At 41.4% G+C, this 27434-nt stretch overlaps 1 protein-coding gene across 7 annotated transcripts in view; it reads right to left on the bottom strand.

Annotated features, from left to right (window-relative positions):
* Positions 1-10111, bottom strand: part of HHLA2 (HERV-H LTR-associating 2) — a 107892-nt gene extending 97781 nt beyond the window's left edge. For 5 of the 7 annotated variants that reach the window (XM_043893109.1, XM_043893117.1, XM_043893120.1 and 2 more), the window contains exon 1: positions 10021-10082. The gene's annotated coding sequence lies outside the window, so the exon portion shown is untranslated. Of the gene's footprint in view, positions 1-10020 lie in introns of all 7 variants that reach the window. The other 2 variants (XM_043893118.1, XM_043893112.1) reach the window with 2 other exon arrangements.
* Between the last annotated feature and the right edge of the window lie 17323 nt (positions 10112-27434).

Below are 27434 nucleotides of genomic sequence, written 5' to 3'. Positions count from 1 at the left end.
AGGCAAAATGGCTGTCTGAGGAGGCCTTACAAACAGATATGAAAAGAAGAGAAGCGAAAATCAAAGGAGAAAAGGAAAGATATACCCATTTTAATGCAGAGTTCCAAAGAATAGCAAGGAGACATAAGAAAGCCTTCCTCAGTGCCAACATCCATTGGATCATCAGAAAAGCGAGAGTTCCAGAAAAACATCTACTTCTGCTTTATTGACTTCTCTATCAAGGTAATGGAGTATAAACCAAAGAAAAGAAGAAATTTCAATAAGGATATCTATATAGAACCTTAAAAAGATGAGGAGTTAAAGAGACATTTTTGATGGAAATAAATCTTTGAAAAGATGCTAAAAGGCTGGATAATTAGTCATGAACTGTAACAGTTGCCATTTAAGTCCCTATTTGCTCTCCATTTAAAGTGAGAATGTGGAAGTTGACAGAGTAAGCAAACTGCTCAAAGTCACAAAGATGTTCAAGCAGTGGATCTGAGTCCCATTCCAAGGCCTGCTCTCCTTCCATTCCATGCTGTGTGCATCGTCAAGAGGCTAAGAAGCCAATCGTCTTTTGGGCATGTCCAGGGGTGACCATTACAGCTACACTTCTTTGGAGAGATATGGTTTCTGGATGTTCTTGCCTTCCAGGTGAACACTCAAACTCAGATGTATAAAGTAAATAAAGTCAACTACAAAAAATTGATCTTACAAAGCTCACAGTGGTTTGTTGTTGTTGTTTTGCTGCCCACAAAGACAGTTTAAGCAAAAAGAAAGGCCTCCTTCACCCGCTTACATGAGAAGCTCTGCTGTAATCCACTTTGTATTTAATAGAAGTCACTCAGTAACTCTTGGGCTTCCTTGATAGCTCAGTTGGTAAAGAATCCACTTGCAATGCAGGAGACCCCAGTTCAATTCCTGAATCGGGAAGGTCCCCTGGAGAAGGGATAGGCTACCCACTCCAGTATTCTTGGGCTTCCCTTGTGACTCAGCTGGTAAAGAATCCACCTGTTATGCAGGAGACCTGGGTTTGATCCCTGGGTTGGGACGATCCCCTGGAGAAGAAAAGGCTACCCACTCCAGTATCCCACCCTGGAGAGTTCCATGGACTGTATAGTCCACAGGGTCACAGAGTCAGACGCAACTGAGCAGCTTTCACTTTAGCTTCACTTTCAGTAACTCTTGGTGATGTCACAGGAAATTTGCTACACATGTTATAAACATTCCTTTACTTGATTCTAGCAACAGCTCTATAAAGTACATACTAATGTGACCATTTTAAGATGAGTACACTGTGGGGCAAGGAATTAAATAATTTATTACAAATTCATAACCAATGGCAAGGCCTATGTATAAAACACTTGCTATTAACCTCAAATCAAGATGGTGGAGTAAAAGGACTTGCCCTCATCTTCTCCTGTGAGAACACCAAAATTTCAACTAGCTGCTGAACAACCATCGACAGGAAGATGGTGGAACCTACCAAAAAAGAGACAACCCATGTCTAAGCACAAAGCAGAAGCCACAAAGAGATGGCAGGAGGGGAACAACTGCATGAAAATAAAATTTCACACCCGTCAGGTGGGTGACCCACAACTGGAAAACAATAATACTAAAGAAGTTCTAACGCTGTTGCAGAGGCTCTAGGCCCCACATCAGACTTCCTGACCTGGGGATCCAGCTAAGGGACTGGGAATCCCCAGGGAATCTAACTTTGAAGGACAGCGGGATTTGATTATAGAACTTTCATAGGAGTTGGGGAAGCAGAGACTCTTGGAGGGCACAAACAAAACTTTGTGTGCACCAGGACCCAGGGGAAAGGAGCGGTGACCCCACAAGAGACTGAGTCAGGTCTGCCTTAAGTGTTTGGGGGGATTCCTGCAGAGGCAAGGGTCAGCAGAGGCCAGCCACGGGGTCAGGGACAAGAGCGGCAGCAGTCTTAGGAGGTGCATGGTGGCATAAATCCTTCTGGAGGGCTGGCCAGAGAGGAAAAAGTGATTTTTGTTCCTCCAGCTATTAGGGCCAATCCTTCCAGTTCATTTCCACAGATTCCACAGGAAGAATACCTACGGAGTTGAGACAAACGCCACCAGAGAGCCTCCTCCGGTCCACTAAGAGCTGGCATTGCCAAAGGAAGACGCCCACTGCACTTCCAATCCGACCAGATCCTGGAATCCCCGATCTGTGTCCTCAAAAACCTCATAGTCACCAGCAATGCCTCTGTCTACATAGATCAGAGGCACAGCCACGACAAAGACTTCCTTTCAGGTCGCTGGCCCCTGAGGCAGGCAGCCAGGAGAGTGACCTCTAGCCTGGAACTGGAGCTCCGCCTCACTGCTGGATGTGCTCCTGTAACTTCCAGCTCCTAGCAAGGCCAGGCACTTCCGTACTTGGGGTCTAAGTAACAGTACACAGTAACAGCATGGATCACAAGCCCCTTGAAAGTCTGTGACCTGACAGATTAGGTCAGGAGTTTCAATTCCCAGGCAGTTATGAAATGGTCAAAGAGACCGGGAAGTTTCACTGAGAAAGGAGAGTTCCGTTGGCAGGCTTCGTCCATCTCTGGCCGCTCCCCTGGAGGAGATATACGGTGCCTCTTGGCATTAGCAGGTCGGTATCATCCCCAACAGGGTTTCTGCCATAAGCCATATGAGGGCACCGTGGAACCGCAGATGAGGACACAGCTCTCGCTTTGCACTTGCTTGTGCATCTCTTTCAATCGATTGCACACACAGGCACACTGCAGATTGAGTAAAGTAAAGCAGAAAACATGTTTACTAGGAGAACAAAGAACTAAAGCTCTGAGCATGTTTACCTTGTCCTGAAGAATCCTGGATGAGCCACCAAGATGAAAGGTTGCTGCTACGAGCCATAAATGACGCTGGGATTCTTGGCTTTTGGAGAAGAATTCAATCCTGGGCCAGGGACAAGGCGTGATCGCTCAGAGCTTCTTGTGTAATAAAGTTTTATTAAAGTATAAAAGAGACAGAGAAAGCTTCTGACATAGACATCAGAAGGGGGCAGAAAGAGTGCCCCCTTGCTAGTTTTTAGCAAGGGGTTATATACCTTTTAGCAAGCGGCTAGTTAGAGAAAGGAAACAAGACTGAGACAGTGGCACCAGGCCCCTCGCCCACAGCATGCATTCTGATAACATTGGCACAAGGTGGGTCATCCAGGGCCATGAACAATTGACATGAATCTTGAAGAAAGGCAAATTTCCAAGCAAATACACAGTTCACTAACATAGCTTAAGAAAGATATTTCCATGAGAAAAATGCAATGGTTAGCTCAAGGTCCGAGATAAAGCTAAGCTCAGGTGGAGCCAGGTGTCTCCATAACAACACAGGATTAGAAGAGAAAAAAAAAAAAGTTCTCCATTTGCAGTTTTATTTCCTCCCCCGCCTTGGGGACCTCAGGCCTCCCTACTGAGGCTGTTAACATTCTCACTGCCAAACAGTCTATTGACTCCTGGACTGAGTCGCCTCAGGCCAAACAACTAAGAGGGAGGGAGCACAGTCCCACTCATCAGCAGAATTTGAATTAAAGGTGTATTGAGCCTGGCGCTGCCCACCAGAGCAAGACCTACTTCCCCACAGCCAGTCCCTCCCATCGGGAATCTTGCACAAGCCTCTTAGCCTCATCTACCAGAGGGCAGATAGAAAAAGCAAGAAATATAATCCTACAGCCTCTAGGACAGAAACGAGAGTCACAGAAAGTGAACCAAAATGATCACATGGATCACAGCCTTGTGCAACTCAAAGAAACTATGAGCCACTGAAGACGGACAGGTCATGGTGGGGAGTTCTGACCAAACGTGGTCCACTGGAGAGGGGAATGGCAGACCACTTCAGCATTCTTGCCTTCAGAACCCCATGAACAGTATGAAGAGGCAAAAAAAGATACGACACCAGAAGATGAGTCCCCCAGGTTGGCAGGTGTCCAATATGCATATGCTACTGGGGGAGAGCAGACAAATAGCTCCAGAAAGAATGAAGAGGCCAGGCCAACGTGGAAACAACACTCAGTTGTAAAGAAAGTACAGTCCAATATGTTAAAGAACAATATTGCATAGGAACCTGGAATGTTAGGTCCATGAATCAAGGTAAATTGAACATGGTCAAGCAGGAGATGGCAAGAGTGAACGTTGATTATCTTAGGAATCAGTGAAATTAAAATGGACAAGAATGGGCAAATTTAATTCAGAAGATTGTTGTATCTACTACTGTGGGCAAGAATCCCTTAGAGGAAATTGAGTAGCCCTCACAGTCAATAAAAGAGTCCGAAATGCAGTACTTGGGTGCTCTTTCAAAAATGGCAGAATGATCTCAGTCTGTTTCCAAGACAAAACATTCAATATCCCAGTAATCCAAGTCTGTGCCCCAATCACTAATGCTAAAGCAGCTCTGGTTCTGTGAAGACCTACAAGACCTTCCAGAACTAACACTAAAATAGAATGCCCTTTTCAACACACGGGATTGGAATGCAAAAGTAGGAAATCAAGAGATACCTGGAGTAACAGGCAAGTTTGGCCTTGACGTGCAAAATGAAGCAGGGCAAAGACTAACAGAGTTTTGACAAGAGAACGCACTGGTCACAGCCAACACCCTTTCCCAACAACACAAGAGAGGTCTTTACACATGAGCATCACCAGATGGTCAATACTGAAATCAGACTCATTATGTTCTTTGCAACTTAAAATGGAAAAGCTCTTGATACAGTCAGAATAAACAAGACTGGGAGCTGACTGTGGCTCATATCATGAGCTCCGTATTGCATAATTAAGGAAGAAAGTGAAGAATGTAGGGAAAATAGCTAGACCATTCAGGTATGACCTAAATCAAATCCCTTATGATTATACAATGGAGAGGACAAATAGATCCAAGAGATGAGATCTGGGAGAAAGAGTGAATTCCAATCCCCTGGAGTAACAGGCAAGTTTGGCCTTGAAGCACCAAGTGTCCACCCACATATGGAGTTTGTACTGGAGGAAGGACGTGCTCTACTGATGAGCATGTATTTAACAGTTAAAACAGTTTTGCCGGTATATTCCTATTAAAGATGGTGCTTTAAAGGTAACAAAACAAAGAATATCTAAAAGTGAACTGAAGGCCCAAAGAGAACTAAAGTCTCCAATTCCTGGGTGAAACAACACAAGATACAGAAAGATTTGCTTTGCAGTTATAATTACGGAGTCTTCATCAAATTCCAAAGTTACTCTCACATGCAATCTTCAAACATAATGTACATTGTCAGTGATAAACTTAGCTGCTTGCTTTCCTGACGTACCCAGACCTGCCTGGATGGTGAGTTGGTTATGGAGTAGATTGATACCTATCCCATTTATATCCATACCACCCTACCGATTACTTAATGCTTTATGCATTCTGATTGGGTGGTGTCCCCACTGACTGGCTCATGTCCCTGCCTCAAGGGTTTATAAGTATTTTGAATATACCCTTGCTTATGAATAAATATTAAATACATACTATACAGGTAAAAACTAGAAACAACTACAGCAACTGATCATAGGATAGACCAGTTTGTCACAATAAGACCAGTCACCTACGTCTGATAATACCTGAGCAGAAGGAATATAAGCACAACATAATTTATCTTATTGAGAAAGACCAAAAAAGATGGCTTAGTTTAAGAAGGCCTCTGATGGTTCAGATGGTAAAGAATCTGCCTGCAATGCAGGAGACCAGAGTTCAATCCCTGGGTCAGGAAGATCCCCTGGAGAAGGGAATGGCAACCCACTCCAGCATTCTTGCCTGGAGAATTCCATGGACAGAGGAGCCTGGCAGGGCACAGTCCATGTGGTCACAGAGTCGAGCACGCCTGAGCAACTAACACCCTTTACATAAGGAATCAGATTGCTGGGACACAAATCCTGGCTCTGATACTTGACTCTGTGGCATTGGACAAAAATGGAGAAAATCTCTTAGATGGTTTGGAGGATTAAGCAAATGAATGTGTATAAAAGTATTCAGAACAATGTCTAACATATAGTGCATAAATAAGTTTTAACTGTTATTAAAGCCTTGGAATTCAGAAATGAGCCCTGACCCTGCCTTACCAACAATTACCAAATAGTTTCAGAAGTTGCCAAAGGCTTTTTTGCCTTATAATCAAAAAGGGTAAGAGTACTGGGAATAAGAAATACTCATATTTTTATTGTCTAAAGTTTCCACAGGCAAATAAATGTATTTTAGAGGGAAAAAGTTAATAACCAACAGCGCCTTAGCTCTTAGGACTCTATTTCAATATACCGCCTAGGAGATGCTCTTTCCTGTAACTGACTAGGTATAGGATGCTTTTTACAATGTCTTAGCATGTTATGTGGAGAAGGCAATGGCACCCCACTCCAGTACTCTTGCCTGGAAAATCCCATGGATGGAGGAGCCCAGTGGGCTGCAGTCCATGGGGTCGCGAAGAGTCGGACATGACTGAGCGACTTCACTCTCACTTTTCACTTTCATGCATTGGAGAAGGAAATGGCAACCCACTCCAGTGTTCTTGCCTGGAGAATCCCGGGGAACGGGGGAGCCTGGTGGGCTGCCGTCTATGGGATTGCATAGAGTCGGACACGACTGAAGCGACTTAGCAGCAGCAAGTTATGAATTTGAAGCTGACTCTCGGATTGTTTATCAACACGTGCGTGCTCAGCTGTCTCCAACTCTCTGCAACCCCGTGACTGTAGTCCACCAGGCTCTCCTGTCGATGGAATTTTCCAGGCAAGAACACTGGAGTGGGTTGCCACTTTCTTCTCCTGGGATCGAACCTGAGTCTCCTGCGTCTCCTGCATTGACAGGTGGATTCTTCACCACTTGTGCCATCTGGGAAGCCCAGGGTTATACATGCTCTATATTTATGAAGACATTGCTTTCAAACAGGTTTCTGCAATATACCTTAGCTGGGTTTGGAAGTGCCTGTCATACTCCAAGACCTGCCAGCACCAGATATTTTCAATATTTTGCTAATAAAAAGGGGCATCTTAGTTTTGTGTTAATTACATTTATAATGCTTTAAACAAATGAGACATCTTTGCTAAATATTTTAGCTTGATGCCTGTGTTTCTTAAAAACGGCTTGAAAGGATTTGTGCAATTATATCAAAAATTACAGTAAAAATTGCTTACATAATTATAGGTAAAAGATCACTAAATGTTTAGGGTTTTAAAAAATATAGCACAGCTTTAAAAAGGGGTAAGTTCTTTAGAGATCAGATAATCAGATGAAATGATTCAAAGAATGTATAAATTAAGAAAGTCTATTTTATGTGTTTCTTAAAAATAGTTAATGCAGACTGAGGTAGAGATTGGGTGATCTGGGACAGCATGAGAAGGAAGGCCCAGTTTAACCAGACTGGGTTTTAAAGGAAAAATACCGCTAAGGTAGCCCCAAAACAATGAATAAACTTTTAAACATATTACTGGGAAAGAATATTTAACGAAGTACTGAACTTTGTATAAGACTGGTGTTGTTCAAGAGAATACTTACTTCCTTAATTTGAAATGATAATGAATTTTATTATCCAACAGATAGAAATATTACTGAAGTCAGTAACATTGATCTTGTACAGATCAATGAACTGACAGGACAGTCCAGTGATTTCAGCTAAGGCAGATAGAATGGGGCAGAAAGAGAAAGCTTTTCTCTTTAGAACGTGGTCTCCACACTGCCTCTAGTCTATACTATACTAGATAAAAAGGACCCTGTTAGTCAAAGATGGTATGTAGGACAGAATCTGGGTGGCTATGGCAAAGACACATATGGAACAGGAAGCATTAAAGCAATAAAGCTGTATGCGTATTTTTACATATCTCTGGTTGTTATCTTAATATCTGGTTGATTGGGAGTTCTTAGTCTGAACTCTTAAACAGCGATAAGGAGTGATGTACAATTTATAAAATACAAGGTTCCAAGATCAAAAGCAAAGGAAGAGCAAGCCTCCACTACTCCAAATTTAAACATAACCCTCTGAAGGGACATTTAGCAGGCTTTACAGAGAAAAATTCTGAGGAGATGATAAACAGCTGCCTCTGCTAGCCCCGTCTGATTCTTCAACAGAGAGGAATGCAATAAGAGGGCATTATCACAGAGACCTGAAGGAAAGGAATTTCAGAGAAATGTAAGCCTCCAAGGGTAAACTCTATCACAAAAGAAACAAATACATACATTTTTAAAAATCATGGAGTAAAAGAGACCCTAAAATATTTACTGGGAACTTTGCTTTGGGCCAAATTTGAGCTAACTGAATACAAATGAAAAGTGTACATATGTGAGAAAGAGAGTGTGTTGTTAGGAGAACCTAAAGCTAAACAAAGCAGGAGTTTTAGGATGAGGTATATTTATAGCTCCAATTAAGTGGAATGAACTTGGACCCTAGTTTTCTTTCCTAGGAAAGTCAGGTCAGAGTCCTAGGGCGTGTGTGTACACCCAAGGGCCAGTCTCACCTGGGAGGAGTCTGAGAAAGACTGGAATTTTCCTGAGTAGGCAATCCGGTCTTCCTAGGGCTTAAACTAAATCAAGGAGTGACTGGGCAGTTTGGTAGCCCCTGAACTGCTGCTGGGGAAATCGCTACATGTCTGGAATTGGAAGTCAGTTACAGATATTCATTTAAAGCTTCCAAGAGGATGCTGTAAAGTAATAGCTTAGAACAAAATTTCCACTCCTACAAGTGCCTGGGAATTTCTCATTGACACAGACACCTATGATTTCCTTACTATACAATGTATACTTAGTTACTGACCACAGCAGGGAAGAGCTGCTCAGGATCCCCAGTTATTGATCAAAACAATCATACAACATTGGTCTTGTCTAAGTGTCTGGAAGAAAGCTAAATCCAGAAATTGGTGCCTTCTCCAGCACAGCCCAGCTGATAGAGCATGCTGAGGGAGGAAAGGGGTGGTGGGGGGTGAGGGGACAGATTGAAACTGGGCAGAACTTTCCTCCAAGGAGCCTGATTTACTTGAAGTTCAGGATTCCCAGTATTATGAGAGTATATTGTAATATCACATTACAATGTCATTAGGAAATTATTTGTCTTATCTATATTCTGAAATAATAATGATCAATATTTATGGAACATGTTCTACACACCAGGCATGTTGCTAAGCACTTTAAATACATTTTGTTTCTTCACAGAGAACCTCAGCGGTCCTGTCTGCCTCACTTTACCAACTAAGAAACTAAGGCTCAGAGAAAAATACACAATGGCTTAATGGTAGAACTGATATTCATGCCAAGGATTATTTGCCCCTAGAGATTATGATCTTCACCACCACAATTTATTATCACTTTTCATCAAAATTTGCTTATAAATGTGGGAGATGACACCAGTTTACTGTTTAGACAGAAGGATTTCCTCCAAGTTTGGGGGAAATGTGGAAAATCTAGTTTTCTTTCTCAGGTAGCAGCAACACAAAAACATAAATTATCTTTGAGTAATTTTTTTTCTAATGTCCCAAGTCCCAAACAACATAAACCTAATGAGAATTAAATCTTAATTTGTTGAGTCCTTTTTTAGGTACTAAAAAGGAGCTTTACTTAATGACTCCCTTGAGATAGTGTAAATAAGAAGCCAACTTCAGCTTCTTATTTTAGAATTCAAAAGTCACTTGATTCTGCTAGAAAACCACATTTCTTTTTCTTCCCCCACACAGGGAGAAAAGATGTATCTTTGGGTTGGCTAACAAGCCTCTATAACTAGAGGGATAATTAGAGGTAAGAATACACCCTCAGCCATAAATTTCCCTAAATACTTTTCAAAACAAACATTTCTCATACCTCCTTCACGACTTTATCAGAACATTATGATGTCTGTCCTTTGTGTTTTATCCTTTTTGCTAAATTATTTGAAATATTTCAGCATGATCCTCCAAGAAAACCTTTTAGTAAGCACATGTTTTTGCAACTGTAGATATCTGCCCTAAATCAATCTACATAACCAGTCACAACTTTTTATTAACAGAAAAATAATTTTTGCTTCATTCATGCCCTATTTTAAGTACATACAGCTTAGGGGAAAAAATCTTACCTTACTTAGAAATGTAGGCCTTCCAGGTGACCACTAAGCAGTCCATAAGAATACAGGTTGAACTCGGGTGTGAGAGGTTGGATTGATGAATGCAGTCTCAGTCAGAAAGCAAAGTCTAAGGTGTATTTGATTACTTGCCTATGACAGATCAAGGAAACCAATAATGTAATGCAAGACTCTTGACCCTATGCAGATCAGGGTCAATACAGATGTTTAAAGTCCAGAAATCAGGACGCCCAGTTACAGACAGTATAATGGAGCAGCTGGCCCCTTTGGTTTCAGGCTTTGCATGCCGTCCTTCACCATCGGCAAGACCCAGGCAGCCTCCCTGGGGCAGGGCTGCTCTCTGGCCTCCAGGTGCAGGGCAAGCCTATCTGGCGTCCTAGATCACTGCCGTCACCTGCTGCCAACCGCAGCGAGTGCGGACGGTGCCGAGCAAAAGAGCCATAACCCTGCAGTCACAGCACAGCTGCACCTGAAACTCACCGCAGTCCTGGGTGGGAGCACACTCAGGACGAACAAGCTCAGCTTCAGAGGACAGCTTGCTTTGTAAAGACGTCCCTAAACTCCACAGGGAGACCTTAGCAGTGCGTGCCTCTGATCTGTGCTACTGCTATCATAATCACTGGTGTTTACTTTACTCTCTCACACACACTCACGCGTGTGGAAGACACTAGGCATCATGCTTTACTCACTCCATGTGCCTACTACACACTAGCACGTGTAGGTGGTCAGTATCTGCTTGTTGCTTCACGAGGACATTAGACTCTGGAAGGACTTCAGCAGGACTCTCCTGCCTGGATCAGAAGGCACACAAAGTCCTCGATCCTGTGGCCCTGGCTGACTGTCTAGCCTCCATGCATTACTGCCCGCATCCACTCAGCCTTCTGCCAGTGGAGACACTTGGAGGAGAAGGCAGGGTATGTTGGGGGGAGGGGGAGCTCTTCCCTCTTTCTCTCCTCCTTCTACTCAGCACTCACCAGTGGTGAGTCTTTTACTACCCCCTGGAAGCTGAATTGGAGGTTGCTGTTCCCCTCCCAGGATCCCCAAAGTCACATGCCAACTTTAATCACTATTCAATAAGATTCATTATGAAATAAGATCAAACAAGGGCTTCCTTTAAAGACACAGGCAATCCCAGCTTTCACCTCCGAGTCCCCAGGGCCACACATTCCTCGTACATCACAGCCACTCTAACATTAGTTTAAGGAAGGAGCTAAGATCCTAAAGCCCACACATGGGGAGAACAGACTTTCACGGAATCTCAAAATAGAAGAACCAGATAGTCTTTGAACATTTTTGAAGTCTTAAGATGAAATACCATATAGGTATTTATTATGCAGAGACTGTTAAAGTTGAAGTAAAAATAGAATTAGGGTTTTTAAGAATATCAATAGATGAGAGAGGAGGGCTGCTCTGAGGCTAAGGTCACAGAGAAAGTTACCTCAACACTTACACGGTGACTAAAGATGAAATCAACAGCTGGAGGTTATGCACCTTTCCCTTGAGATGGATTTGTCACTGGCTCCCCAGGAAGGGCGCATGAAGGGAAGCAGCATGCGCCATGAGGAGCTAGATTAGGGAAGCCCGCAGGGTCACGGCTTGCAGAGGTTCTGTTGTTAAACTCTGACAGCTGTTACCAATCCAAGTACGGATCAGCTTGGATTCTCCTCTGCCAAGCTCCTCCATAATGTCTTCAAGTTGCTGGGAGGGGAAATGGCATATGGAATATTGTTAACATTGATCGTATCTATCATGCATATGCACCTACTCTAAGGCTCAGGAGAGAATTTAAAGTAACACTGGCATTTAACACTTATTACATTTGCAGAAGTTCTGAAGAAATAAAAGTATAACTGTCATGTAACTTGAGGATGGGAGAGTAGTAAACGCTGAATCCTCAGAGATCAAATACGGCTGAAATTAATAATCCAACGAGAGGCTTTCAACTGTCAAAACACTGCCGAAGAAAGTGAATTTGAGCTCTGAAGTGGAGGGGTAGACAGACATGACGAACATTTAGACAATTTTAAATTGGTCTGAAAGGCATACTAAGCATTATGTATCAGGCATTTGCTAAATCAGTCCTATCAATATTTATTTCTAACAAGAAACGATCTCCTAGTCCTAGCTAGTAGCAAATCTGATCTGCTAAATCCCCACACTTGTTTTCCTAGATGCTGAACGTGACGTCTGTCATCGTTTGTGCATTTCTTCCTGTCCTGGCCCGTGGTTGCTACAGAACTGTCGCATCGCCTGCTGGGGCTTCTCGTCCTTCAGGATTCTTTCCGTGACCTCCTCTTTGTTCTCTGTTTTCCTGGCACTTTCACACGTCTCATGGACAGAATAGCCTCAACAATCTTCAGCTTTATAGTATGTTATCATTTAAACTGCTTCCGTTTGCGATTCTGCGGGTCTGTTCTTCCACTGTGTGTGTCTATCTTGTTCGTCCCAGGGATTCTCTGCTTCCTAGAATCATAAAGGAGAGAAAATTAACACCCTTCAATGTTCATTTTCAGCCTGGAGGGGTCAAGGTTTTCCTTTCTTAGGGGTCTCTTGTTGACAATTTTGAAAGTTTTCTACATGGTTCCTTAAAACATCCCACCCCCACCAGGACAAAGCCCCAGCTGTCCACAGGAATAGTTAACTCAAGAACACCCCTGGGTTCACCCTCCCTCCTTCCCTCCTTCCTTCACTCTTCTCAGGGCCCTCCACCATTTGGGTTCCCTTCCTCAATTCAACTGCTTGCATCAAAGACTTAGCTCAGGCTCTGCTTCTTGGAGAAACCCAATTACTTAAGGCTATGAAAACATTCTTCTGATTTTCTGGTTCATTCTTATTACCCTATTAATCACCAGAGCTAAAACTCAATACTCTTTTTCCACTTACAAAGAACAGCCTCAAGACTTGATATGTGAATATCAAGTATATCTTCCATAAGTTCTATACAGCCTTGCACACATTAGGTGGTGAATAAGGGAAAATTGTGGTTACTTTTAAGGTAGTGATTACTTAAGAAGAATGATGTATATGTAAATATGAAAAGAAATACATAAATTGCCCTTTTGGAGATGACTTAAAATAGCTAGAAGTAGCTATAATTACCCAGTGACATTTCTAGGACCAGTTTAGAGAGTTCTACATCTATAAACCTTCCTGGCTGTTTTCTTTTCATCCTATGTTTTCTAATAAAAAGTAAAAACTTAATTCTTATGGCTTCTTATGTTATCTGTTTCTGGTTAAAAAATTAACAAAATCTCTTGGACAAAGTACCATATTGCTATCAGCTTCACAGTATCAGCACAGTATTAAGAAAACCAACTGCTGAATGTGAAACTGTTTTTGATTTGGAAAGGAAAAATCTAAGTGTAAGCAGTGGTACCAAAAGGAACAGTTCTATGGAGCTAACGCAGACTATCAGATCAGTTAGCCACAATGCTTCTGATTTAAAAGCCAACAAAGATCATTTTATAATATTTGACAGATACCAGAAATCAAGCAACCTGAATGTAAACACTGCTGTGATTGCTTGTCACTAAAGATTGAGATGCTGTGTATTACATCATAAATATGAAGCAAAGAAATCAGGACCCAGCTTATGAATCTCAAATATACTGGCTGAAACATTCATCAATGTGGAAGAACTGAATTTTTTCCAGGGTTTGCCAAAACAACACACAAGAGTCAATACAGAGTGGCTGAGGAATCTATTTCTCTCCAAGTCTAAAACAGATATACCTATAAATAGGTATCAGTTACTTCCATGAACACCAGAATTATCCACATAATTAATAATAACAATTTTTAAAGAACATTTAAAGTGTAGTTTGCTTGAACATAAAAATAATAACAGGTCATGTCAGTGGAAAAAATAATAAAGTGAAATCGTTTCCATGACTTCTTTTAATTCCTGAGGAAAAATCATGTGTCGTTTTTGTTGTTCAGCTGCCCAGTCACGTTCGACTCTCTGAGACCCCATGGATAGAAGCATGCTGGGCCTCCCTGACCCCCACCACCTCCGGAAGTTTGCCCAAGTTCATGTCCATTGCATTGGTGATGCACAAGTTAAAAAAATTATTGAAGCTCTAAGTAATTCACTCCTTAGTCAAAAAATAGAATATCTTTGTTTCAAATAAGCCCATCTTTTCATTTTGTATTCCACTGGAACAGAGCTTTCCATAGGCACACTGTCAGGGCTTTCCCTGTTCTCCAATATTATAACCATATTTACATGACTGTCTCGGTAAAAACAAAATTATGAAAGTGCTCTGATCAGTTTTGCTTAAAATCTTATGCTAAGCTGACTTGGCCACAATCAGTTGGAGTGCACAGGAAAGAGCCAGATGTTCACAGAACAATGACTGAGGAATAGTAGACATTACCAACAGCCACTAGCAGGGGTCGCCTTGTAATGGTGCAAATGGTCAACAAGTTTCAACAGGTTCCACGGCAGAAAAATCTCTTTGGAGCTCATGGTAACACTAAGGCATCAAATACTGGGAGACAGGATGGACTTTATTGGATATGCATTATGAAGTCGTCACTCTGTAGGAAATTATATACTTGCTCTGGAAACGGGGCAATTACGTGAAATGTTAATGAATACTTTCAGACAAAAGAAGTGTCAAAATAGCAAAGTGGGATTGGATTTTATGAGGAGGTTAATTTCCAAAGTCAGCATATAAAGCAAAACACTTGCAAAGTCAAAATTACCTCTGAAAGTCCTTACAAAAATCCCTTACCACATAAGAAACAGAAGTATGCCAAGTTTAACAGAAGAGTTTGCCTTTTAGAGTTTTATTATTTAAGCATGGAAACAGATTACTATTTCTTTAGTTCAAAATACTATTTTTCATTTGAGGACCGAATGTAATTGACATGCATTTCAGGTCTATGTGGTACTAAAAATACCTATAAAAGCAATATATGCCTGAAGTGAGTGAAGTGAAGGTCACTCAGTCATGTCCGACTCTTTGTGACTTTCATGGAATGTAGCCTGCCAGGCTCCTTTGTCCATGGGATTATCCAAGCAAGTATAGTGGAGTGGGCAGCCAGTCCCTTCTGCAGGGGATCTTCCCGACACAGGGATTGAACCCAGGTCTCCTGCATTGCAGGTGGATTCTTTATTAACTGAGCCACCAGAGATATGCTTAATCACCATGAAAAGGCTGCACTCAAAACTACACAATATGACTTGTAAAGTCACAGAACACTGTGTGGTATCAATTACCTTTAAGATTTGGTGAGGTAGTTTCACTTACACATGAAAGCAACAGAAGTTGAAGTCACTCCCAACTCTAAGGTATGCATCTATGAAATAAGTTTTTTCTATAAGAAATCAGTCAGTAAATACTGATCCACAATTAAGAAAATCAGAAAACCCCAGTGCAAAATGCTACCTCTGACCCGTCACCACTATGCCTCTAGGTCAGCACCCACGTCAATCACCTAAGTCTGAATTCATAGTTTAGATTTTTGACTCAGGCATCAGAATTGATGGCCCTCTGACACAGGGCTGTGTCAAAAGGTTGGGTCAGTAACTTTTAAGCTTTAGCAACAGACCTACGTTTGAACCACAGAACCACTTTTGTTTGCTTTTCACTTTTTTTGAGATAATTATAATGTACAGTTGTTAAGAAATAATACAAAGAGATCCTAGGTACCCTTGACCCAGTTTCCCTGAAAGGTAACATCTTGCAAAACTAGTGTAATATTAGAATGAATGTGTGAGTTCCCTAGGACTGCCATAACCAAGTACCACAGTTTAGGTGGTTTAAACAACTGAAAGCTATTCCGTCACTGTTCTGGAGGCTTGAAGTCTGAGAACAAGTTGTCAGCAAGGCTGGTTCCTTCCGAGGTCTCTTGACCTCAGAAGCTCAAGGTCAGGTGAGCTGAACACCTCACGGTGTTTGTGGTCAAGGTTGGTTTCTCTTGGCGTGCAGATGGCTGTCTCCTCCGGGTCTTTATGTCTTCCCTCTGTATGTGTCTTTGTCTGGATTTCTTCTTAAAAGGAAATGAGTCATATTGGATTAGGACCCTTCCTCATGACCTCATCTCAATGTAGGAACCTCTTTTAAAGACTGAATCTCCAAATAGGATTACATTCTGAGGTCTATTTCAACCATGAATTTTGGTGGGGGAGGTGTAAAATTCAGTCCGTAACAACTAGGGTATTGATATTCATACAGTTAAGATACAGAACGTGTCCACCACCGCAAGATTAGCTCATATTGACCTTTTCAGGCACATTTTCCTCCCTCCTCTCACCCTACTCAACCCCTTAACCCCTGGAATTTATTCATCTTTTCTCCATCTCTGTAATTTTGTCATTTTGAGGACGTCTTATAAATGGTACAGATAGCATGTTACTTTTAGGGATTGTCTTTTTAAACGCAGCAGAATTCTCTGGTGATTGATCCAGGCTGTTGCATGTGCCACTAATGCATCCCTTTTCAAGGCTGAGTGGCATTCTGTAGTGTGGGTGCTACAGTTTGACCACTCATGAGTTGAAGGACATGAGGGTTGACTTCAGTTTTTGGCTGTTATCAGTAAATCTGCCATAAGTACCTATGAGCAGGTTCTGAGTGAACACAGTGTTCACTTGCAGGGATAAATACCAGGAGTACAATTGCTAGAATATTTTTTTAAGAAACTGCTTATTTCCCAGAATAGCTGTACCATTTATATTCCCTCCAGTGATATGAGTAATTCACTAGGAACATGAGTGATCCCATTTCTCTAAATCGTCACCAGCATTTGGTGTCACTATTTTTTAATCAGCATGTGGTGCCGTCGCCATTTAGCTATTCTGATAGGTAGGTAGTACTTCATTGTGGGTTTAGCTTGCATTTCCCTGATACCTAACAATGTTAATATCTTTTCACATGCTAACTTATACACTGAAGTGAAATGTCTGTTTATGTTTTTCCTTGTTTTCTAATGATTTGCCTGTTTACCGCAGAGTCTTAAGCACACTTTATATATTCTAAATACTGGTCCTTGGTCAGACACATGGTTTACAGATATTTTCTGTCTGCAGCTTGTCTTTTCACCCTTCTAACAGAGACTTTTGCAGAGCGACAGCGCTTAGTTTGAGACTTTAGACCTTACTCTTACATTGCATTTTAACTGATTTTTCCTGATACAGATTCGATGGGGAAAGGCAGGGATGTCATTTCAGTACTGTCCAGGGAGTGTGTAATTTCCTCGATTCCGTCTCCCAGAGGCAAAAATCTGAAGTGGTGGACCAGCGTTGCAACTCGTTTACAGCTCGGTTGTATTTGGCAAGCAAAGGAAAATATATCGTCAAGGCATGAGGGCAGGTTCATCAAAAAAAAAAGAGAGGGGCTCAATTTTGGCTCCTCTTTATATATTGTTTTCTCCTCCCCCTGAGCCTGCCCTATGTAAACTGGGCTAGCCAGGAGGGCTGTTTGTTTCACCTGAGGTTCTCATTCCAGTCCTTGGACCTTCCTCTATTTTGGAGAGCTTTCTACTTTGTCTTTTAGCCACCTCTATTTTGGACTCCTTTTTTCCTATTTTAACTACCTAACCCTACTACAGACCGGGGTGGAACTCCAGGGTCCCACACAGTCTCTGCTGGCACTCGGGGGCAGGCAAAGTTCTCCTTACTGCCTAGGAGGAACAGAAGTCCCAGTTTCCTATTCAGCCTTCTCTCCCACCACCCCTGTAGGGTGTTGGTTCGTGGTTGTAACTGGTACAGCTAGAGGCTATAGAGTTACAGCCTCTAGTAAAACACAAGCCTCAGCTCTCCCACCACCATTTTTCTGTGACGTTTGGTATGAATTGAGAGGCTATTGTCTAAGCTTTCTGTCTTGCTAGGACTTCTCTTTCTGGTTTGTTTAGTAGAGAGAACAGACTTTTGTTTCCGCCCTTTCATCTATGCCTGTTGGCATTTCCAGTTGCCAGCCAAAGTCTAGGATTCAAGGGCTTCCCTGGTGGCTCAGATGGCAAAGAATCTGCTTGTCGTGTGGGAGACCTGGGTTCGATCCCTGGGTCAGGAGGAAGGCTAAGAGAAAACCCAAGGGGTTCTCTACACTGTAGCTCCTCGGGTCCTGGATTTCCTAGCCTGCTGTCCTTTCTCTTTCTACCTTTCAGAGCCTTATATTATTCTACATACAGTGCTCAGCGTTTTTATTGTACTTAGTGGAACAAAAAGAGGCAGGTGCTTCTTCGTAGTCTGCCTGGAAGCAGTGATAGGGACGCCCTTCTCTGTCACTTTAGCTTCTTTGAGACCCCAAACACCCACCTCAGAGGGTGGTGCAGAAGACTAAACAAGACCAGATATGAGGTGCTTGACTCACCTTACACAGTGAACTGCTGAACTGTTTCTCTTTGAAATGAAACTATGCGACTAGCCTTCTGATCTTTCAGGTGCATTTTATAAGACTTCCTCTGAATCTTCTAGTCCCAGGGATCAGTATCTGCCAGACCTTTACATCCTCTCAATACCAATAAGACTATTCCTGCCTTTCCCCCTTGGAGCTGGCAATTTTGTATAGGGATGTGATTTCCTTAACAAAGCCCCTTGTCTGTAGCTGACACTCAAACATCTACTCAAATGCATGTATCATGGTGAATTTTAGGAGTGCCTTGGGGGCAATTCTCTCACAATAGGGCCATTTCCCCAGTAACAGAATGGGCATGACACCAGATATTTACCTCATAGGAACAGTGGCTCCACATGCCAATCCTCTCTTCTGAATGATACCCACACCTTAAAAAAAAAAAAAAAAAGGCACACTGCCAGAATAATGCAATAAAATCCTCCCGTTTGCACTGGTCTTTCCCTTTTTTTTTTTTTTTCCCAGTTCCACCATTGTTCCACAGCAGGGGGAAGTAAAATTACAGTGAAGACAGCAAAATGGAAGAGGAGACAGTTACCAACAGAGTCAAAGACTTTTGTGTAAGGGAGGATTCAGGCTTCCACCCCCAGCAGTCACAAACCAGGATTTCCCTCACTGTAGAACAGCAATCCAGGGACATAGATAGTGTAATGTACAGATACAGAGTCCTATTTCTCCTGAACTAAATTCCTGGATGAGAGCTATGCATAATCAAATTTAACTATGACATTCCAAAAGCACATAATTTATTGGGCGAAGAACACTTTTAAAATAATTTTGCAATTCTAAAACAATGGACTATGCAATGAAAGTTTCTTTTGGTTATTAAATAGTTATTTAGAGCTGGAGACAATAACCCTGAGGTTAATTGGTTCAGCTTCCAGGTTCTAACAAGGTAAAAGTCATCTGAAGGTGAAGATGCTCTAATGTGTTTTGAGAAACCTCAGGTATGTCAAATTTGGTTGCCACTCCAGTGGTCTGTTTAAAATGTTTACACTTCCTTAAAAACAATAAATGAATCCATCTAACTTTTTACATGCTCATTTTAAAAGATTTTTCTGGAAGATGTAAATTTGCCAGAATCTCCAACCTACTCTGAAGGAGAGTTGAAGGATAAAAATTCCTTAGAAGAAGCCTATTTTATTTGAAGGTCAGATGTGTGTATACTTCTGTGGAAATGGATTTTGTCTCTGCACGTTACACAAGGAACTCCCGTCCCCAGAAACAGAGATTTATCATCTCCATATGAGTCAGATATGTTGTCATATTTTTTCTCCTATTCACCTGTAGATGTCAAGTTTTCCCAGACTTGGATTGTATTTCTTCAGTTACCAGTGGATGTGAAGGATGTTTCAAATGACAAGGAAACTGTTTACTTACCTATATACTTTTTAAAAAGCCTTGTGGACAAGTATTATATTTCTTCACCCTGTCATCCTAGTAACTAGGGTCCTCATTACCTGGACAGTAATAAGCACTTATTGAATGAAAGGAGTGTGAAAGGAGAAGAAAAACAAAAGGAGTTAACTCAAGCATTTATTTTTAAAACTTATGATGAGTGCTCAAGTTGAGTGTTCTAGGGGGAGAAGACACTTAAAAGATTTTATAGGCTATATTAAGGAAGGTCAATTTCATTATGAAAGTTGTTGAAGGGTATGAGAAAACTGAGGTTGTGTTATTAATAATCACAGGAGAAAATGCAAGGACATCAAGATTGGTTTAGCAGCCATTGATGGGACAGTTTGGTTTAGTAAGAACTGGAGAGGAACCATTGAGGCTAAGGTTTTTCAGGGTTCAGTGAAAAACTTTTAGTCTTTCAGAATCTTGCACAGGAAAAATAATGTAACTGGGAACCTCAGAAATACATATTTCTACTTTTCAATGGACTGAATGTTGCCTTACAATAGGAGCATTCAAAATAGCCTGTGGGGATGGAAAGAAGATGAGAGATGAACAGAAACATGAAGCGTCTAGAAGCAGAACAGGTAAACCAGAAAGCAATACGTTTTGTTAACAGCAGGATTGTGTTAGATAACAAGGGAAAGCAGCAAGTTGGCTTTAATAAAGGAAATATTTGGGGACAAACAGGTTCTTTTTCCTGAACCAGTTAACTTTTTTCCTTCTCCTCCACTGGGAGCTTTCCTCCCAGGAGTTCTTTTGGGTAAGTTAGATTTATATTGAATGTTGATTTTATTTAAAGGATCTAATTACCAAAATATGCAACCTTACTTTTGAATAAGAAATATTTGGGGGAAAGCTAGAATTAAATAAAGTACATAATAAAGAGCTATCAGTATTTACAGTTTGAGAAGTATGGTGGATTAAATACCCTAAGCAACCATTTCCAACCTAATCTAAGAGTTTATGCAAATATTTTAAAAATCTTCTATAAAATGTCAATAGACAAAATTAAGGAACATAAGAAAAAATGCCCTCAAATTACTTAAAACCAGGAATGTTGGATAAATAGGCGCCAAATCCATTTCTTGACCTCCAGTTTCTGAGGAACCGTAGAGATTCTCAAGGAGATTCTTTGTGAGCTAAAATGGGGGAGAATTAGGTCCTATGGCCCATCTAGTTAGGGAATCTAATAGAACAAGTGTTAGTCACTCAGTCCTGTCTGACTCTTTGCGACCCCATGGACTGCAGTCCACCAGGCTCCTCTGTCCATGGGATTCTCCAGGCAAGAACACTGGAGTGGGTAGCCATGCCCTTCTCTAGGGGATCTTCCTGATCTTAGGGATCAAACCTGGGTCTCCCACACTGTGGGCAGATTCCTTACCTTCTGAGCCACCAGGGAAGCCCTAGTATTCTAACAGAATATCCTAATATTCTAATAGAATATCCTGCATAAAATTTTGACTCCTTTGGAACATAAGGTAAAAAAAAAACATTGCCCAAAAGATGACATCAGTAAAACATGACTTTTCAAACATGGTGCTAGGTGAAGGGTAAAGAAACAAATGTCTCCCAGAATACATATAAACGTCAACTAGTTGTCAAGTTCACTGTCAACACCCAAGCTACCTGTGTCGTCCAAGCAAAGCCGAAGCACAGTTGTACAATCTGCAGTTGTACTGGATTAGGTGTACCTCCAGGATACTAAGATAAGAAAATATCAATCCTCTCCAGGGACTTAACAAGCACCCAGAACTCTTAAGAATTCCCACAGATAAAACTCCAAGAAAACTGAGCACCTCCTTACACCTACCAAAAGACAGATCACAAAGTAATAATGAAAACATATTATGAGTAAGAATTATCAGAAACAGACCCACAAACATTTCAAATATCAGAATTATCAATGAGAACAAAAAGCAAATATATTTAAAGAAATGAGACCTTTGAGAATGAGCTAGGAACAAGAGATTTCAAAGAACAAGAACTAAGAGATTTAAAACACAATCAAATAGAATACGTAGAAAAGAAGATAGTGCATAAAACATAAAGTTCAGAGTATTAATTAAAAAGCTAATTTTATTTGTGCTCTGTCTACACTGGAAGTATAATTTGAAAAAAGAAAATCCAAAATGCATCTTAGAAGGACTGATACAATATAAGAGAGACAGCAAGAGACATGGAGAATAGAATGAATAGAACAGAACAGAATGTCTAATTGGAGTTCCAGGACATGAGAACCTGAGGAAGACATGGATAATGGCTGATAATTTTTATAAGTATTAAAATGTCAAGATTTCCTAAAAGTCTGAAGCAGAAAAAAAACAAAACCATACATTGGCACATCATAAATATTAAAGAAAGGCAGATTATGAAGTTAGTCAGAGAGAAGTTGAAAGACAGCCTATAAAATAAAGGCAACAGAACAATGGTTGAACTCTTAAAAGACTATCATGGAAAGTAGAAGATGGAGAAATAATATATGTAAGATAACATCATTTCATACCTAAAGACATTCTGAAGAAAAAGATATTATTCTGTTTTTTTACAACCAGAATAAATTCACTAAGTAAATTCTAATGAATATGATTCAAAAAGAAGGGAAATGATCACAGACAAAAGGTCTGAAATGTAAAAAGTAATGTCTAGCCTCTAGCCCATATCTAATTTGGCAGCATAAAAGTACAAAAGCACGTTGCTCCGGTCTCCCTTTAAGGGAGAACCTATAACAAGGAATACAAGCCACTGACACTCTCTGGCTGTAGCATCTCCAGGATCTACTGTCGTGTTTGGGCCAAAGACAATCCTCCCCAAACAGCTCCCAGCCAAGGACAGAAAAACAGCAGTACTGGAATGGGATTACTTCTGGCCAAGGCCAGCATTCTGTGACGCTATCTTTGCTCCGGAGCTCTCTGTCAAACTTAAGACACCTCAGCTTCACACTTTTCCTGTCCAATCTGTCCCTCCTTCCCTGACCTATTTCATAAATGTCAGATCTGCATCATAGTCAGAAGGCTTTCCCTATTCCTGCTTACTTTCCTCTTTATATTTCACAGGCATTACCAGCAAAAATATACAAACAAACAAAAAACCTCATCAGGTCAGGGCTAAGAGTAGGAAAGGCGGTATTAGGGTTTGGCTCATTCATAGCAATGGGGTTTATGGGCAAAAATAGGAGAGAGGTGGTGGTGCTTAAATACCATAAACCAGGGACCCCCAAATTACCTTAACCACCAGCAAATTTAGAAGGGCAGCTAAGGGGCTTACCCACAGGGGATTGCAGTGTCTAGAGACAAAACAGACCAGCAGCTAGTAAGGATGCTGCTACTACATACAAACAAAATAAGGTAAGAATGGAAAAGCAGAAAGCTGAGTGCAGTCATCTCTTTTAAAAGTCACATTCTTCTCTGTAGCTCCCAAACTCAATAGTTTTCCCTGGAACTTACTGACTGAAGAGGTGGCTGAGTCCTCAGGGTGAAAGACTTTTCAAAACCATAGTAGATATGTACTGTAAAGATTCCATTAGTTATTTTCCAATGAAAATTATGGCCATTTACTTGAACATAGGGGAAAGGAGAATACCCAGATATCCCAAGACTTTGGGGCATAAGGTTTTTACAAACACTGATAATAAGGTTCCTCTGTTAGAGGGGGACATGCAAATTCCAGGTAAGAAATGGATTCCACTGACTTACAGCACATCTACTTGGCTTGCAGAACCACACATCATCAGGTTCTTAGCCCTCAAACAGATAATTAGGATTGACATATGTGTCAGTTAGCATAACCCCCACATCGGGTCCTTGTCCTAGTGGTAGGAGCGATAAGAGGGGGGAGGTCTCTAAAACGCTTTTACACTACATATAGTAGTAAATATAGGACAATATCATATTCCAAAAAGAATACAAGGGTGGTGGTCCCTACTCCATTTCTATTGAATGTGCCGCTCTGATCCTAGAGGAACTGAGTGCACCCTAAAGAGTGCCTATGGACCACTGCAGGCTCACCGCCTGGTGGCCGCTGTCACAGCCACTGTGGTGTCATTGCCAGAGAAGACTAACAAGGCCTCGGGTGCGTGGCACACAGCCAGAGGTGTAACATTTTTTTTTTTCTGATCCAACCAGGAATGAGAATCAGAACACTTGTATTCATGTGAAACAGACAAAATCTCTCTATAATTTTGCCTAAAGGACAGCTAACAATGTCCTCACTTAATAAGGCCCTCTGTTCACACGCTGTCCAAGAGATCTGGACCATCAGCGAGGATTCACCTTACCAGTTACAACCACAAGATCAAATGGAATGGTAAAGCTAGGGTTACTTCCTCCAAGTCCCCACGCAGGCAGAGAAGCCCATGGGAACCCTGGAGAAGCCATCTCCTGAACAGGTGTGGACTATGACAGCAATGTATAGTTCCACTGAAAGTGAAACTCACACAGCCGAGTCCAGTTCTGTGCGATCCCATGGACTGTAGCCCAGCAGGCTCCTGCGTCCATGGAATCCTCCAGGCGAAAATACTGGAGTGGGTTACCTTTCCCTTCTCCAGGGGATCTTCCTGACTCGGGGATAGAACCCAGGTCTTCTGTGTTGCAGGCAGATTTTTCTTTACCATCTGAGCCATCAGGGAAGCCCAAAGTTCCATTAGGACATCCTGTAAAGAGAAAACCTCCCGCAGGGACTACAGTTGGCTGACAGCTTCCAAGGACTGTGCTTTTGAAATCTCCCACAGCACTGAAATCTCTGCAGGCAGGCTGTGCTCAGGCCCTCTGGTATAAGATCCTGGCCATTTTTCCTAGAAGGGCATTCCTTAAAGGGCATTCTTTGCTCCAGAGCTCCCGATTAGGTTGACCAAGCGACTTTCTCTGAGATCTACCTAGTCTGAAGTGCTTTGTCCTTAATTCTCCTTCTTTTACAAGTATCAGACCTACATCACAGTCTAAAGACTGCAGTTGACTACACCTGAAGATCCTGCACTTCTTGACATTTGCTTTCCCAGAGGTTCTGAACTAACAGTCAACTATAAATCTGATACTACATGCAGCACAGCCCCTACTGCTAACAGAAAACATCTAGCACTTTCTAGATGCTGAACCGATTATGAAATATTGTTATTTTATTCCCTTCATTTTCCTATCTACTGATCTAGCATCCTTAGTCCAGCAACATGATTAACCTTACCTAATAAAAGAGAACCTCATGTTTCTCCTTCTATACTTTGAAAAGCATCCATTGTAGAACAGATCTTTTGGACATGCCCATATCAGATTCAGACTTTTTTGTTATTGATAAGTTTCATCTTAAAAGTGAAAGGTAATAATACCAGAATGGTATTGTTGGATAAGCAATTACTCTAGACTCTCTCATAGAACCCAATCCCTTAACAGAAGCCAAATCAGCTCAAAAAGTTGAACTTGTAGTCATACAAAGGGCATGTTAAATTGCCAAAAAATATGATACACACACATTACTGATACGATTTTGGAATAGTTCATTCCAAATAGTTCAGGACTTTGAAATGCTATGGAAACCCTAAGATTTTATACCTGAGAAAGTTGCTATCATCAAGATAGAAGCCTGTAGTAAAAAAGACAGCCATAGTACACCACCATTCTTAACAGGTGGTGTTAACAAAAGTTCTAGTACAAATGCACTCTCTTACAGAACAGAAAGGAAAACACTTACGCAGAAGTTCAAGGAGTCCACAATAGAAGCATAAAATTAGACCTCAAAATCTGGGCAAAAACAGAAGTCATCACGTTTTAAAAGTCATGAAAAATCTGTGAAATCGAGGAAAGATGCCTGGTGTCACCAGATAACTTGCAAAGAACCTTGCTAAAATCCTCCATAATACAGTTAATTGTAATTGAGACAAATTGCTTCTGATATTAAATATTAATGGGAAACCTTTTCTAGAAGAGAGGATATACCCAGTTTATGCTCCAATCTGTAATTAACATAATGCTAAAAAAACGACAAAGGTAACACGGACTGAACCTACAAATGACAGGATTGGTTGAACATCTCCAAACAAATTTTATAAAATGGTTTACCCCATAGGTGAATATGTAGTAGTAGTAATAGAATATTTATTTTCTGGATGGTCAAAGACACAGCAATTGCAGTGAACATAATTTAAAAAGAAAGACTAAGTTTTCGTAACTTCTACCTAGGTCAGCCTAACATTTATCCCCATCCACTGATAGGGAAAGACATTTTGGTGGGGAGCAATTATTCATGGTTTATGAAAGGCTTTGTCCTTAATTCAGAAACTTCACTGTCCTTATTAATCCCAAACTCTCTGTAAAAGTTGAAATATTCTTAACATTATTAGAAAGTTACAACTATTAGAGACCTTAAAATGACATTCAACTGCAAGTCAACTGCTGATTCAAGATCCTCAGAGGAAGCAGGCAACTGAATGAAGTAGATATTTCTGCCCCAAAGCATCTGAATGAGATATCCAGAACCATTAATGGCCTGACTCTACACTGACCAAGAACTGGGCAAACAAAGTAAAACTGAATAGACGTGGGGACCAGCCAGGACAGAACTGTTTCCATCACCACCTACTACAGACGCCCTAGAAAAGGGCGTCAAGTCTCCTTATGTCCAATATTTAAGGTACTACAAAGGCAGGATAGAAGTAGGCAAGGGAACTTGGGCTGGCTTGATATTAAAAACAGCAAAGGCCATCAAGAAGTCGATGTAAACACACTCTCTTGACAGCCATAGACCGGCCTTGGAGCTCCTTTCTACCTTGGCCCTGGGGATTCCATGACTGCTGACCTGGTTTTTACCACCATGTACCAGCCTGACTCATAAACCCTAAACAACTCTGCCCTGGCACATGCCTACCAGGTGCATAAACCTCAGTGAGACCTTCAAAAGGAGAGAGATAAAGACCAAAGGCATATGTACTAGATTTTCTCAAGATCATAAGATACCTTTTCCTAGCCCCAAAGGTAGGCATGATAGCTGCAACTCCTTAGGCCAAAACATACAAAGCACTTGTTGTTTTCGTTCAGTCGCTAAGTTGTGTCTGACTCTTTGCAACCCTAGGGACCACAGCACACCAGGCTTCTCTGTCCTCCACTGTCTCCCAGAGTTTGCTTAAATTCATGTCCATTGAGTCAGTGATGCCATCCAGCCATCTCATCTTCTATCGCCCCCTTGGCCCTCTCTAGCCTATCCAGACTTCTTTATCCTCTTCATCCATCTCTCATGCCCTGGCAGTCAGGTTGGGCCTGAGACTTAATGCTCAACAAATTCTAAACATAAAGCTGGTGTCAGCTCCCTCAAGTCTTATGGAAGAGTCTATTGCCCACCCCCACCCCCAGAGTAGAGGAGCATCATTCATTTTTCTACCTCCCCCAAGTCAGTACTTCAAAACATTAGTGTCTAAATTATTCAAGAATCCCTTGAAAGCACACACACACAAAGCTGGAGCCTGAGTAGCCATAACACCATACCTTGAAAATTCCTGACTATGCAAGCATACTTTGAAAAGGACAGGTAATACCAAATTACCCATTTATTCTTTCTCCCTGTGTGAAAGGATCAGGGAAGAAGGCAAATCATATGAGAAATATCCTCATATGTAACAATTTGTAACAGGGGAAACAGATAGTCAATATCTTAATATTAGATACTGAT

The sequence above is a fragment of the Cervus elaphus genome, chromosome 31 (genome assembly GCF_910594005.1).
Source record: "Cervus elaphus chromosome 31, mCerEla1.1, whole genome shotgun sequence".
In the NCBI taxonomy this organism is placed as follows: domain Eukaryota; kingdom Metazoa; phylum Chordata; class Mammalia; order Artiodactyla; family Cervidae; genus Cervus; species Cervus elaphus.
Note: the sequence above shows the minus strand (reverse complement) of the source record. Positions and strands in the feature narration are given on the sequence as shown.